Below are 16,705 nucleotides of genomic sequence, written 5' to 3'. Positions count from 1 at the left end.
TAAGTCAAAACAGGCCAGATAAGGTTGGATTTGCCTGATTAGGTTATGTTGGTTACACTAAAGTCACTTATTGGCATCTTAATAATTGTTTGGAATTATATAGAACAAAACTCAGTTTAGTGGAAATTGTTGACATAACTATATTAAGTAAATTGAACGAATTATTTTTTTGAGTGTGGATCCAGTTGAAAAATTTATTTGTTTGCCAGCAAAGAGACATCAGCGCGCTTGTCTCCCCTATCCGATCCCTCTTGAAGGCCGTGTGGAAGAGGTCGGCTTGTTGGAGAGGGGGTGCTCTTATTCAGACAGTGGCATCATGGGAAGTCCCCCTTTCCTCAGTTGCTGGAAGTCAGTTAAATGCGATTTATTTTGAAAAGTTCAGGAAAGTCTGTACCGGAGTTTAATGTTGAAATCCATGGCTGGGTCCCAACACTGTACAAATGACGTTTTTATTACCTGACTGAAGCAGAATCTCTGTAGTGGAAAAGAAACGAGGGATTGCAAATTCTGAAGACCAACCTTGTGACCGCTGAGCTAGGCCTTCTGTACTCAGATCTGGAGAAACATTCAGTGTGTCATGGGAGGACACAGATGAGCAGGCATCATCAGAATACCAAAGATAACCATCAATAACACTTGAGACAGAGCCATCTACGTCTCTTAGGGTTAAAATTACTGTAGCAGGTTCCTGGATATACACAACATTGATAGTGTCCTTATCCGTGATGTCAGTTGTCAATCTCAAGTAAAAAAAAAACTCATTTGCAAAATCAGCATCCTTGTAATGCAAACAGAAATCCCCAGAAATCCCAAAGGCATTTCTAACAGTTGAACAAAGTTTTTCAACTGTTCCAGGGATTCCAATTGGTAATGTCAGTTTCTGAACATTGTGGTCTGAAATTATCACTCGGAGATGGGCTGGTTGTGACATTTCTCAATCTGTAAAACACAAATGTTTGGAATGTATAACAAGGTACCGTAAATGTCAATAAATATACAATTTAGTGTTTCCACCAGAGTTGTACAGGCTCAATGCCAGACCAATGCACCAAACTCTATTCTAATTTTTGTTTATTAGATGAAAACATGAAGGCCACATAACCAATAAGTGAGGGATCACCAATAATAACAGACTTTGTTTCTGCACTTAATTTGTCTTCTATGTACATCTTAACAAAACTTTGGGTTAATAGGGCTATATCTCATCATGACAAAAGTCATACATTAGTTATTAAAGAACTCTGTGTTTCTCCAAATTGGAGCAACCGTTTTTTTTTTGGTTTTGTTACAGGCATGGAGTCAAGGATATGTCGGCCATCTTAGTAACACAAATGTAACGTTTCAGGGTTATAATGTTCTTTCCACCAAATATGTAAGGTGTCAAAGGGAAAGCTCTGCAGGCTCAAGCATTTTGACAGTGCATGTTTTCTCAAGGATGTAGCTCCTGAGATGCTCAACTGACCAAGCACTTAAGCATTTTAAGAAATACAGGTCCTTCTCAAAATATTAGCATATTGTGATAAAGTTCATTATTTTCCATAATGTCATGATGAAAATTTAACATTCATATATTTTAGATTTATTGCACACTAACTGAAATATTTCAGGTCTTTTATTGTCTTAATACGGATGATTTTGGCATACAGCTCATAAAAACCCAAAATTCCTATCTCACACAATTAGCATATCATTAAAAGGGTCTCTAAACGAGCTATGAACCTAATCATCTGAATCAACGAGTTAACTATAAACACCTGCAAAAGATTCCTGAGGCCTTTAAAACTCCCAGCCTGGTTCATCACTCAAAACCTCAATCATGGGTAAGACTGCCGACCTGACTGCTGTCTAGAAGGCTACTATTGACACCCTCAAGCAAGAGGGTAAGACACAGAAAGAAATTTCTGAACGAATAGGCTGTTCCCAGAGTGCTGTATCAAGGCACCTCAGTGGGAAGTCTGTGGGAAGGAAAAAGTGTGGCAGAAAACGCTGCACAACGAGAAGAGGTGACCGGACCCTGAGGAAGATTGTGGAGAAGGGCCGATTCCAGACCTTGGAGGACCTGCAGAAGCAGTGAACTGAGTCTGGAGTAGAAACATCCAGAGCCACCGTGCACAGGCGTGTGCAGGAAATGGGCTACAGGTGCCGCATTCCCCAGGTCAAGCCACTTTTGAACCAGAAACTGCGGCAGAAGTGCCTGACCTGGGCTACAGAGAAGCAGTACTGGACGCTTGCTCAGTGGTCCAAAGTACTTTTTTCGGATGAAAGCAAATTCTGCATGTCATTCTGAAATCAAGGTGCCAGAGTCTGGAGGAAGACTGGGGAGAAGGAAATGCCAAAATGCCAGAAGTCCAGTGTCAAGTACCTACAGTCAGTGATGGTCTGGGGTGCCGTGTCAGCTGCTGGTGTTGGTCCACTGTGTTTTATCAAGGGCAGGGTCAATGCAGCTAGCTATCAGGAGATTTTGGAGCACTTCATGCTTCCATCTGCTGAAAAGCTTTATGGAGATGAAGATTTCATTTTTCAGCACTGCCCTGGCACCTGCTCACAGTGCCAAAACCACTGGTAAATGGTTTACTGACCATGGTATCACTGTGCTCAATTGGCCTGCCAAATCTCCTGACCTGAACCCCATAGAGAATCTGAGGGATATTGTGAAGAGAACGTTGAGAGACTCAAGACCCAACACTCTGGATGAGCTAAAGGCCGCTATCGAAGCATCCTGGGCCTCCATAAGACCTCAGCAGTGCCACAGGCTGATTGCCTCCATGCCACGCCGCACTGAAGCAGTCATTTCTGCAAAAGGATTCCCGACCAAGTATTGAGTGCATAACTGTACATGATTATTTGAAGGTTGATGTTTTTTGCATTAAAAACACTTTTCTTTTATTGGTCGGATGAAATATGCTAATTTTGTGAGATAGGAATTTTGGATTTTCATGAGCTGTATGCCAAAATCATCCGTATTAAGACAATAAAAGACCTGAAATATTTCAGTTAGTGTGCAATGAATCTAAAATATATGAATGTTAAATTTTCATCATGACATTATGGAAAATAATGAACTTTATCACAATATGCTAATATTTTGAGAAGGACCTGTACAAGAGTACCCTTCACAACAATGTTTTGGATCAACTCTCCAAAATCTGTCAGACCACCTGTCAAGCCATTAACCAAAATAACTCCAACTGTATACTTTGTGCCACTGTAACACACATTGTTGACTATCTGGATATGTGTCTCACCAGGGAATTTAGCTTGCAGTGCTTCCTGGATATCTTTTCTTAGCACAGTAACGTCTACAGTAGACACCTGTGTGGCCTGTAAGACAGGTTTCAAAACACTGGGATCATGGTGGTTACCATCAGCTGATGCTTCATGGAAGGTGACAGCAGAATATTTCGAAAGTGGTGAGTGTGCCTGACAACACGCTTAAAAAAGTGGTGTTTGGCTTAAAACTGCAGAGTCAACAGTAACACAAGTGGACCAAAGGCCCTGATCAGCTGTAGATAATGTTCCAGGAAATTATGTTTAGGAATTAGTTTTTCCTGTGGGAAAACCTGGAGAAACCTATGTCTGTGTTCAGAGATCTTAGTATCTAGGTAACAAATAGTCATCTCTATGTGAACATGACTTACAACAAGATCAACAATTTCTTTGAGCACTAGAAGTACTTCGCATGCTGGATCACCCTCAGGGATTTTTGATCTAGTTATGTGGGGCAGGAATTGCAGCAATGACCAGTTATCATGGGCATTCCCACCAACACTTTTCCTTGCTGCAAACTTCAGAGGGACCTGCTGTGGAGCATTAGTCTTGTCTGACCATTGAAGGGGAACGTTTTGATGCGTTTGTCGAGTTCATCAAGAGTGAAGTATTTATTATGAATAAATACTTGAAGACACAGAGCCAATTCTTGGGGGACTACACCCTCAAACAGATCGTGCAACACATCAGGTGAGTAAGCTGACAACACAATGAAATACTTTAGATGCTCTGTAAGAGCACACTGCCTCTTGACTCCACAGGCATGAGTCAAAGCAATATTCTCCTGCACCGTCTGGACATGCATTTCATGCTGTATTTTAGTTCTGAGTTGAAATGCCCCTGTCCTCACTCCATCACTCTGAAACTCTGATTGGTTACCCAGACAAAATCTGCGAATTTGAGAACTGGAGACGTTTTCAACAAATTCCGCAACTGAATGGGCCCCAAGATTATCTGCCACAACACAAGACACCATTCCTTTCACTCTTCTCCTAATGCTGGGACATGAAGGCCCTCATCTTCCAAGCTCACAAGATCTTTGAGCAGTGGCTTCAGTACAGTACTGTAACCAAATCTTTTCACAACTTCAGCACCTATGGAGAATGGCTAAGAAGATAGAGGTCAGTGATGATCTGAGAATTGCAGATACATCAGCTAACACCCAGTACAGAGCTGTGACTTTGTGATTTTTCCTTGATGTGCCCAGTGGATTGCATATCTCAAAGTCATCAATATAGAGAATGATAGCAGTGGTAGGATCTTCTCCAGAAAACAACTCATTTGTTTTATAATGGAAGCCATCAGCAAATGCCCTGTATTGAGTTTCTCCATTACTTTGAGCCTCTTGGTCCTGCAAGATCAAATCCTGGATCTCTTTGTGTTTCAAAACCTGAAGTAATGACTTCAGAATGGGGACATACTGACAAAACTCTATCTCCTATCTATCTTCTTCCCTACTGAGTACAAACTCCACTAGCTCTAGCACAGCAAATTGCTCATTATGAAAAGCCCTTCTCTTGTAGGCAGAAGAAAGTGGACCACCACTACTCAGGGCAGAGGTAAAGGGGTTGGCATCACAAAGCTTTGTCACCATGTCTGACACACTCATCAATCTCATAATTGTGCGTCCTCAAACACGACTGTAAAATATCTTTGATGATAGGACCTGATGCTGAGTAAGAGATAAAATGTAACTCTTCAACAACCTCATCAATACACATGTTAGATACATTAAAGTACTTTCCAGTGTTAGAAACAACAAAGCCAATTTCTTTTCAGTGAGGTTTGGTAGATATCTCACATTATTATCATCTTGACTATCATCAGCAATAGACAGTTTACCATCTTGAACATCCACATCACTGTGATCATCTGTATTTGAAGAATTTCCATACCTCTTTAGCAGCTCTTCTTTAAAGTCTTGGAGTGAGTGAGGAGTATGCTTTCGGCTTTTGTGGGAGGCAACTTTCCATAAATCTTAGTACTGAAATTGCAAAAAACACAGTTGATAGTCTCATGTTTTTTCAAATGTGGACTAAGGTGTTCAACAAACTCTTTTTCGGTGGAGATTGCACTGGCGCTACAATACTGGCAAGTAAAAGAGAGATTTTCTGCAGATCTGAATTTCTCTTGAGTTTCCTCAGTTTCCTGTGTTGGACCATGTTTTGCTGAATATTGGACCATTTGCACATTGCTGGACGCCACCAGGCCTTCCGGCGTTTTCGGCCATTTTGTATCCCAGTATAGTCCACTACCACAAATCCCAGTCACTGCAGCTGATATGACTGGGCGTCCCAAGTCTGAGCTCACAGGACACTATATAAGAAGGTGGCCCCTTTAAGGAGGTGCTTTCCAGCTGAAACCGAGACGGGGTTATCACACAACTGGAGCATCAATTCTGGAGAAGAAATCCCGCATGGACTTTCATTCATTCTCCCCGTTGGCCCACGAAAAAGAAAAATTCATGAAAGAAGTTTCTGGAATAGGAAGGCCAGAAATTTCACTTTACCTATCGAAGATGTGAGTTCAACACGTAACAGAAGAAAAAACCCTCACAGAGGTTTCAAGGAGATGGATTGCCACCCTTTTTTTTTTGTTCCAGTCGACTACTGATGGTCAGATCATTTTTTTTCCCTTTCGCCAATGAGGCAAAGAAGATTAACCACTCTTCTTGGAGTTAGCTGCAGAGGCGCAGTAACTCCCCCCCCTCTCTCTCTCCCTCTGCTCAAAGGAGACAACATCAAGTAAAATCCATCTTTTTATTTTTATTTCTTTATTAGAAATAGCGTGGGCGGGATAGAGTAGATTTTAGTGCGATTTAGAGTCAACACTTATATTCTAATGTGTTCTGAATTGTAGGTGCATGACATTGTTTTTTAAACTTCATTGCTGTTGAATTTCGGAGGCTGCCGAGTCTCACAAGTTGTGTTTTTACTGTCTGGACACCTGAGCGCAGGTGCGCTGTGAAACTGGACTGCTATGATAACCTTATGGTGAAAATCAACCATTTTATTTGTCTTCAACTTCGTGCTTTACTAGCTTGCCGCCAAAAGTTTTATTTAACCTTTGTCCTCTGGGTTTGCAACTTTGCTTGGAGGACCCGTGTCCCACTGAGCTACACTTTGGGGAGTGGCCTCCCCGAGATTCGCTCAACCATATTTTGTTTGTGCAATTTTGTCATAACTGCCATAACTGCTGGTTTGATTCCATATACACCCACTGCTGTTTGTTTTATTTTGTTTAGTTAGATATTATCCCCCCTTTTGTGTAGAACTTTGCATGTTTGATTAGGTGAAGATTATTGAATTGGAAGAGCGAGTGTACCAGGGCTGTTGATTTAATAAATATTCACGTAGATAAAGAGAAGGCGTTTGTGTTTATTTTGTGCAAGAGTGATTTGTCAGTCAAAATAAGGTCAAAGTTTGCCATGTTTCGGCAGAAACAGTTGATTAAACATTGACATCTAGTAATAGTTATCAATTATTACTGAGTATTTAACGGTTGTAATTAAAACAGAGAGAACATAAAGTTAAAAGCTGAAATAACAGCAAATAATGCAACATTGGAGAGTAGAATGAGAATGTAGCAGAGAGAGTGAAAGTGGACATTATGTCCTCCAGCAACCTAAGCCTATAGCAGCATAATTACAGAGATGACTCAGGATAACCTAAGCCACTCTAACTATAAGCTTTATCAAAAAGGAAAGTTTTAAGCCTAGCCTTAAAAGTAGACAGAGTGTCTGCCTCAAGGACTAAAACTGGGAGCTGGTTCCACAGGAGAGGAGCCTGATAACTAAAGGATCTGCCTCCCATAGTACTTCTAGAGACTCTAGGAACCACCAGCAAACCTGCAGTTTGAGAAGTGCTTTGTTAGGAATATACGGAACAATCAGATCTCTGATGTATGATGGAGCTTGATCATTGAGGGCTTTATATGTGAGGAGGAACATTTTAAATTCTATTCTGGATTTAACAGGAAATAACTCATGGAAACTCCTAACCATAAAAGTAAATAAACACAAACACTACTAGATAGACTGCAACTAATAACCGGAAATAACACTTGAGAAACTAGACAAAAGAGAACTATGCTAAAATAACAAACCGGGGGGGAAAACAACTAATAAAACTGATTAGACAGAAATGCAGATGAACTAACAAAGCTAAGAAGCACATGGCAGGAATACATAAACCTAAGTAAACTACTAAATCATAACGAACCAAAAACACCTAACAGCAAGAGTAAATGAAAACAAAAAACAAATTGGCAAAACCTGACATTTTTCACCTTGCAATCATGGATTTAGTTAAGTGGTATTAAAAGGTCCACTTAGTGTAAATTTCAAAACTTGATCTGTAAAATCAGTTCAGCAAGAAAGAGCCTACTTAGCGGTGTGAACATGAAGTTGTTCTCCACTGAACCTGTGTTGTAGGGAATTCTGATTTGTATTATTAGGCATTTTACCAGTAACAGTCTAAAACCTCTTACCCCCGGGATTAGAACCCTAAGCGGAAAACCGGATGATAACTAGGTTTTTCATCTAGTAGCCTGTTTTCCGGGAGGAATTGAGGGTCCGGTGAGAAATTCTGTTTGCTGGTGGATTCACATACATATTTTATGTTCTGAACATAAATGAGATAATAATAAGTTGGTAAATCAGAAAATAAATAAGATAATAATAATAATTAGTTGAAGTAAGATAATAATAATACATAGTTAAAAGTTATTGATTAGAAACTATTAATTAAAATATAAACTAAGTATAGAACCTCTCCAAAGATTGGCAGCTGCGTCCAGGAGCACCCCCCGTTGGAGGGAGATGCAAAGTTCATGCATTCAAAAGATCCAGATACAGTAAAAAACCTTGCTAAATGGCAGAAAGATTATAGTTTCAAAGGGGACCTCTCAGTCTCTGTGTGCACACAGTTGGTAAACTGATTAAAACTAAAAGATAAATTAAAAAACAGCAAGAGCAGCCTTTAACAGACAGCCATAATAGTGAGGCCTTATGAAAAGTACAGGGCAAAAAACTTTCAGCTTAACTGAAAACTGAAAACAAGAAGAGGGGGGCAGAGCACCACCCATCCCAGTAGGCAGAACAGTGCTGAGAAGTAATCTGAGAATAAATAAATCTTGTAGTCAAGTGTTAGTGAAAAACAGGTGCTTTAAAAATCATTCTATGGTGTTATACTACCAGCGGCACCATGATAAAATGCAAAAGATTCATTTTACAGGGAAATAATGTCTTATTTGACTCAGATTGTGTGCATTCTTGATTTTTTTTTTTTTTCTCTTTGAGATAAGTGAAATTTCAGCTCTGTGAAACGACCTTGACACAGGAAATGCAGCTGCCTGAAAACAAAGATAAAACTTCTGCACACAGCAGAAGCCTGTCTCTGCTGAGAGCTCTGATGAAGATTGTAACTCTACCCTGCATGTGTCAAACTCAAGGTCCGCGGGCCAAAACTGGCCCCCAGACGTTTATGTGATCCTCTAGAAGTAGAACATTTGATATGGTGATTGTGTGCTTGAATGTTATTTTGTCAATCAATAAGCAGTTTTGTTTACATTCTGCCACAATCTGCCTTTTGAAAATGTTTTGGATCTTGCTGTTTATGTATACAAAAAATATATATATTGGCTAAAGTCTGCAGACACAAAATTAACCTGGATTAAAGCTCTATGTTTATTTAATCTGAGATCCTCTCCAAATGCAACAGTATATGTCAGTCTACATGAGATACTAACAACTTCACCTACTGGTATAATATAAAGATCTGATTGAATATGTGAAACAAGCAATGATGAAAGTTTTTTTTACAGGTGATGCTCATCCAGGAGGAAGACAGTGGGATTGCAGTGTTCCTAGGAAATGCAGCTCATTCATTAACAATGTAATTTTCTCTTATAGGTGGAAGACATAACCTCACACTGTGTGGAAGTTTGCTGACTAATCATGGGCTGGATCTATGAAACATTATGTGCACAGACCAAACGACCAAGGTTCTGACTGACTTATGAACCTCACTGACCTCACAATGATAACGTGACACCAACAGACAACACAAACAATGTGCATTTTAAGAATAATAGAAGTCAAATAATGTTCATATTTTTGCAAATGAAATTGCTCTGACAGAGACGTAAGTAAGTAGTGTGTGAATGTGTGTGAATGGGAATGATTGATTTCATTGTAATGCATCTTTGAGGGACCTTAAAAGCGCTAATAAAGCTCTGATGTTCTGATGATCATTGCCAAACATCTGTCTCAATAAGGTTTCCAGAGTCTTTTTCAAAATCATGATTCCTTTTCTCATAATATTAGTGCTGTTTTTGCCTTTTCACCATGTGTATCATTCCTTGCATCAGAGTAATGATTTCCAAGATGGTTGCAGGTATAGTTGGAACAATGCTGTCCCAGGATTACCAGCTGTTGGAGAGAGATGATCCAGATCCTGATGACGACATGGAAATAGTTTAGTACTAAATGAAGTGGGTGCATAAAGCCGAAAGGAAATGTAGACATGGATGACTTATTTTAAACTAATCAATAATAAACAGGAGGGAATTGTTGGAAGAATTATCATTGCTTAGTTTAAAAAGATTATTTATCTTTATGATTTACCATTAAAAGATATTTACATTTATTTAGTTGGGTGAACTTTGATAGAAGTGGTTTGAATACTTTTTACCTTTATTTTTGAAGTACTTTTATGAACTATTAACAGAATTGTCATCTTATCTTAGAGTTGCATTTGGATGGTTGCTATGCAGACTGAGCAGGACCTCGTGTGTGTGTGTGTGTGGGGGAGTTCTGGGAAGCAGGCTGTTCGCACCCCGGACAATCTCCGTGGCCTTGAATGCCAGATGTGGATGTGTGGGCTGTATCAGTATCTGGACAGAACCAGTTTTATTCAGTAGGACTTGTATTTGTGAAACTGTATTTGTGAAACTATAGCCACACCCACGATGCTGTAACATGAGTGTTTTTTCTTTCTTTAATAAAAGGCTGTGACACAGGGCAGCTCCTCTGAGAGAATGAACTGTCTCTCCCTGGCCAGCCAAAGATAACTTTGACTCACTTGTGCCTTCAGTGCATACCTTCTCTGAGTTTATCATTATGTTTAACTCTGACATGGCCTCAGTCAAGAGATATCTGAACAGGTGGTCTGATCTCCTACTGTCATGGATGGGTAGGATAGGTTTAGTAAATGAAGATTGTTCCCAGGATCCAATGCAAATGTTACCTCTTAAAATTAACAGATCAACATTCTCTGAAATTGAAAAATGTTTGTCAAAATGTATATGGCATTGAAAGGAGCAACTGCCAAAGGACAGGGGAGGTCCGGCTGTTTCTAATTTTTTATAATATTATTGGGCATGTAATGAATGGTTAATATCAGATTGGTTACACTACTTTTTACATCAGTCTGAACCGCATGTGGACAGTTGGTGCCGTGATTCCCTCTCACTACTTTCTCTTGCATCCATGGATCTTGCAGAACTCCCGGTAGGGGTAAGGAATAACAATCTTTCACTTAAAAGCAAAAGGTTGTTATTTAGCATATGTAACAGCTGGTATAGCAGAAATGTAAGACTTGTGATTTATTTGAAAAGGGGGACTTCATGCCCTTTAGACGAATACAAACGAAGTATGATATTTCACAGAAAATGTTCTATGGCTTTCTTCATGTGAGACACTTTATACAATAATCACTTCCCAGGGGATCAGTGAATCTTGAGCCCCGTAGAAAGTTTTCTCTTAAATTCAACACGGATTCCAACTACAAAAAGAATCTCATTTCCCTTTTTTTATAGGCATGGGGATGCTAAATCCTTCTACCACTGACAGATGCAAAAGTTGTTGGGAAACAGATATGGGGGTTGAACTTAGCAGTGAAACATGGTCAAGGGCCTTCTCAGTAACAGCAAAAGTGTTTACTATTGAAGATAGTACTCAGGGAGTACCAGTACAGAATTCTGCACAGACTACAGCCCACTCCACAGCATATGTAGAAACTTCACCCTCAATATCCTCCTATTTGTGTGAAGTGTAAATTAAATGTTGCCCCATATTACCATTGCATTTGGCATTGTACGTTGATTAATAGGTTTTGAAAAATGTTGCTACAGAGGTTTGCTCTATTTTCCATCAAAAAATTCCCTTGGACCCGGTTCTGGTTTTGTTCTGGCTCCTCTGGGCAGGGGTTATCCTTGTTGCCAGAGCAGATTACACTACTGAGCAAACTCTTACATCTGGCAAAGCGATTTTGTTACAGTGGATTCTGGGGCTGCCCCCTTCTGTTACACAATGGTACATTGAGACATTTAGGGTCCTCCCAATGGAGCATCTTAGTGCCTTAACAAAAGTCAAACTGGATGTATTTTATAGAATATGGAGACCCCTTCTGGACTACCTGCCTCGGGACTTGAATGAGAAGGGAGGATCACGCTTTATTTTTAAATGTAACCAGCATTAAGCTTTTTGCATGGTTGTATGTGCTATGCTGGCCGGTTTTGTTTCTGTGTTGATTTTTTTTGCTAGTAAAAAAAAAGGTTCAATAAAATATAAAAAGTCCATGTACATAAAAAAGTACACACAATTCCCTAAGCCTAGCTTTTCATAAAACCTAACTTAGTGCAGTGTGCACTTTTTTTTTTCATAGTTTCATGCAGACAGCTCTGCAGTAGGAGAAACAACAGTTCCATGTTTGGATGCAGTTTCCCAGAAGCACAGTTATCCTACAATCCTCTACTCCACTGTCTATGCATCTTCTACTTTATTTAAATATTTACTTATGATTATGACAGTCAATGTATCAATTCCCTGTGTGGAAGTATATGTGTGATGGCCACACCTGCAGCCACACAGTCGGTAACGGCACGCACCATAACTTTCCACTTTGAGTTTCTTTGTTTCGTATATACATCACACTCACTGTAGCACAAAGATATTGGTTTGTTTGTGTAGTTTCATTTGTTTGGCAATCAGGGCCGGTCCTAGGCATGCATATATGAGGAGGCAGGTAGTGCTGTGCAATTTGCCTGACTGCACTGGTTTTCCCCCAGCTGGGCTTCTTTTGAACATGTTGGGCTGAAACAAATTGCTTTGGGCAGGTTGTTAAAATTTGGGCTGCTTTTCACAACATTTGGAGGGTTTTTAGAAATTATTCATGGCAAATTCTATCAAAATAGTTGTCATTGTGTGGCAGAAAAGAGCAAAATTACACATCTCAAAATGTTGTGTTTTTTACTCATATCAATAGCTCATTTATTTTGAAAAAGAGAATTTGTCAGACTTGACACCATCAATCATTGATGGTCATTTGTTAATTAGATGTCATTGTGAAATGGAGTTTTGACGAAAATTCAAACTGAAAGACTCACCTACACCCCCCGGCCATCCTATGACTCCACCCTGCGTCTCTCCTCCATCCAATCAGCGTCAGATCCGCAGGTGTCTTCAATCAATCATCCTCCGAGGTTTCGCTTTTAAGGACCTCCAGTCATGGATTTCCAGCTGAGCTTCAACCCTCCTCCATGCCACCTCCACCATCTCCCTTCACATACTCCTCCTGGCTCCCTTACATCCTTAGGCCTTCACTCCACCACAAGTATCAGATCCCAAGGGGGGAAGACTCATCTAATTCTAAGCCTAATATGTTAATTCAAGCTCATGTCATTCTCAGCATTCATGTCTTCCTCTGGGGTCCGAGCGCCAAAGATATTAACTTTTATCAATAAACATCTCTAATTGCCATCTTTGTGTTTCTTATTGTGAGTCTTTTCAGGTTGAAATGATATTGGTCAACGCCCAAAATGCTGTTAAGGGTTCATCTAATATACACTGAGGTGCAGCCTTTACTTTGTTAAGCTTTGACTTGATGAGAGACAACATCACGCTGAAGGGGGAAAATACAAAAAATATCCAGAAAGCCAAAACCTGACCACCATGCAGCACCAGATCCAATTGGGATCTGGTGCTGCATGGTGGTCAGGTTTTACTGGTTCCCTAACAGGCTAACCCTTGACACGCTCCAGGTCATCCAAGTCTTGCCTTATGTGTTCCTCAAACCTGCTCTGCTGCTCTGCTGTGGAACTTTTTTGTCAGGGTACACTTGATGATTATATTTTTAATGTTACAATTTGTCCAAAAAATCTTAAATTGTTTTGAGACTTTCATTTTGCCTCCTTTGTATCTATTTTGAAAAATGTAAAACAGTATCCATTACCTTGTATATGACCTGTGTTATTGTAGCAGAGGTTAAGGATTTAGACAGAGACAGTTCTGACTTTAACAACTTTAACTTAATCACTATCATGCAAAAAATGTATGTGTCTATTCACAGTTTAGCTCCAAAATCAGACTGACCTCAAACTTGTAAAGCATGTTGCTGAGAGTACAAGGATTTGGCTTAACTGTGTTTTGTAATTTTTCATAACAGATAAGTTATGATCTATAAAAATATCCATTTACTTTACTTTACTTTGCTCTGTACTTTACTTTGATCTTTTTAGGTATTTTTCTTTACATGGAGAAAATGAAAATTCTCATTAGGCAGTTGTACTTAATGGAGCCAGTTTTTCTGTGGGTTTTGTGTGTTTAATCACATGCTATTTTCTTTTTAAATTAATAATTAATTGCCTGTTAAAGATGACTCTTATTTTCTGCCACAAGAAAATAGGTAGGGTGAGTTTTATGTTATATCTTTATTGTTTAACTGGGTGTGATTTAGATAAGAGCAGAATAGCAGGTGTCCCCTGCAACTGACTGGCAACCAGTCCAGGGTGTACCCCGCCTCCCACCCATAGACTGTTGGAGATATGCACCATCTTCCCCGCAACCCACTATGGAAGAAGCGGTATTGAAAACGACTGATCTCCTAGTTGTGTCTGCCCTTGCAATGAACTGATTGGGTAAAATAACTTAAAATCTAGTGGCTGAGGAATAATGAGACAGCCTCTTGATGATAAATTATGCATAAAACGCCACCACACATTATTTACTTGTAACTGGTTTTAATAAGAAGGGTGGCTATATTGGCCAGTCAGTCATTTTCTACTGCTTCTTTTATAGTGGGTCGCAGGGAAGCTGGTGCCAATGGACAGGTTGCCAGTCCATCGCACTGCAACACAGACACACACAAGACAAACAACCACGCGCACACTCATTTGCGCCTAAGGCCAATTTGGAGAAACCATTTAACCTATCAGTCATGTTTTTGGACTGTGGGAGAACCCATGCATGCATGGGGAAAACAATTTATTTGCACAGTAGACATGTAAATTCTGTTGGCCACATTTTTACATTTGAAAAGCAGTCTCTGTTCCTGTTTTTTGAAAAATACTTCAAAGGCTTCTTTATATGATTAAATGAATTTAACCAGAGGTGCCATGTAGATGCTGCTGCACGTTCTACCAGAATTGAAGATCTTATAAGGAAACCTCAAGTAAAACAGAAGATTGTAATTATTGTAATTTAGTAATTGTACCTTTAGTCTACATCTGTGTTAAATGGGTGTTAATTTAGTCTTTAGATAAACTTGTATAATTACAGCAATTTCAAAAAATATTTTAACTGAAGAATTGTTTTTTGCTTTAACAGTAGCTCAAGGTAAACTTGAATTAAACACTTTAGCATATGCACATAATGTGAACTTGTCCTTTCCATATGATATTCTCTGCTTTGATTATTTAAATGCCCTGCTGTGATTCATGAATAACCTAGTCACAGCCAATTCAGTGAACATAAAGGAGGGGCAAAAAGTGTCTGCATCCTGTAATGTATCTCAATCCTGCCCCACCTCCGCTTCTGGTTTCAAGCGGTGTCACTCTGACCAGAGGATCTATCAGTCCGAAAAGCTTGGCAATATGGGAACAAGAAAGGGAACATATGTTAAATGTAAACTGAAGTCACACCGAGGGCGAAAAGCAGAAGAGGTGGCCTAATAGGAAGGCAATATGCAACATACTGGTTTTAAGTTTCCATATTCGTGGAAGGGAGTTTAACCAACAGATATTTGTTGAAGTACACTGAAGATGTTAAAGCAAAGAACAATTGTATATTGTGTCCATTGTCAGCTGAAACAATCTGCACCGACAGCAGATTATGTCTTCTGCTAATAATATATTTGCTTGTATCTATAGAGGCCGATTTATTTTTTTTTTTGCAAAAGTGTTGTACCAACATATAACAGCTGTAACAAACATTGTGATTGAATATGGTCATGACTTGTTTATGTAGATTTATAAGTGAATGTAAAGGTACAAGTCTGATGTAAAGGAAGGAAAAACTGTGGATCTGACTCGCTCCAGCACTGCTTACCTTTCTGTCAGTCACTATAACACGCCTGGCCAAACAAAAGTTGCCACTAAAAAAGACAAAGGTCACACACTCTAATATTTCATTGTATCGTCTTTAGCTGTGATTACAGCAAGCATTCGCTGTGGCATTGTTTCGATAAGCTTCTGTAATGTCACAAGATTTATTTCCACCCAGTGTTGCATTAATTTTTCACCAAGATCTTGCATTGATGATGCTAGAGTCTGACCACTGTGCAAAGCCTTCTCCAGCACATCCCAAAGATTCTCAATGGGGTTAAGGTCTGGACTCTGTGGTGGCCAGTCCATGTGTGAGAATGATGCTTCATGCTCCCTGAACCACTCTTTCACAATTCGAGCCCGATGAATCCTGGCATTGTCATCTTGGAATATGCCCGTGCCATCAGGGAAGAAAAAATCCATCGATGGAATAACCTGGTCATTCAGTATAATCAGGTAGTCAGCTGACCTCATTCTTTGAACACATACCGTTACTGAACCCAGACTTGACCAACTGCAGCAACCCCAGATCATAGCACTGCCCCCACAGGCTTGTACAGTAGGCACTAGGCATGATGGGTGCATCACTTCACCTGCCTCTCTTCTTACCCTGATGTGCCCATCACTCTGAAACAGGGTAAATCTGGACTCATCAGAGCTTATGACCTTCTTCCATTGCTCCAGAGTCCAACCTTTATGCTCCTTAGCAAATTGAAGCCTTTCTTTCCGGTTAGCCTCACTGATTAGTGGTTTTCTTAAGGCTACACAGCTGTTCAGTCCCAATCTCTTGAGTTCCCTTTGCATTGTGCGTGTGGAAATGCTCTTACTTTCAATATTAAACATAGCCCGGAGTTCTGCTGTTGTTTTTCTTCTATTTGATTTCACCAAACGTTTAAGTGATCGCCGATCACAATCATTCAGGATTTTTTTCCAGCCACATTTCTTCCTTGAAGACGATGGGCCCCCACCATCCTTCCAGTTTTTAATAATGCGTTTGACTGTTTTCACCCAGTTTTAGTAGTTTCTGCGATCCCTTAGATGTTTTCTCTGTTTGATGCGTGCCAATGATTTGACTCTTCTGAAATAGACTGACATCTTTTCCACGACCACGGGATGT

General features: G+C 39.8%; 1 protein-coding gene across 1 annotated transcript in view; it reads right to left on the bottom strand.

Annotated features, from left to right (window-relative positions):
• The window catches only part of LOC124864875 (myeloid cell surface antigen CD33-like), a 39,446-nt gene extending 26,659 nt beyond the window's left edge, over positions 1-12,787 (bottom strand). Inside the window, exon 1 of the mRNA XM_047359848.1 lies at positions 12,655-12,787. The gene's annotated coding sequence lies outside the window, so the exon portion shown is untranslated. The remainder of the gene's footprint in view (positions 1-12,654) is intronic.
• Between the last annotated feature and the right edge of the window lie 3,918 nt (positions 12,788-16,705).

Source organism: Girardinichthys multiradiatus, chromosome 3 (assembly GCF_021462225.1).
Source record: "Girardinichthys multiradiatus isolate DD_20200921_A chromosome 3, DD_fGirMul_XY1, whole genome shotgun sequence".
NCBI classification, from domain to species: domain Eukaryota; kingdom Metazoa; phylum Chordata; class Actinopteri; order Cyprinodontiformes; family Goodeidae; genus Girardinichthys; species Girardinichthys multiradiatus.
The sequence above is the reverse complement of the archived record's forward strand: the minus strand, read 5'-3'. Positions and strand labels throughout refer to the sequence as shown.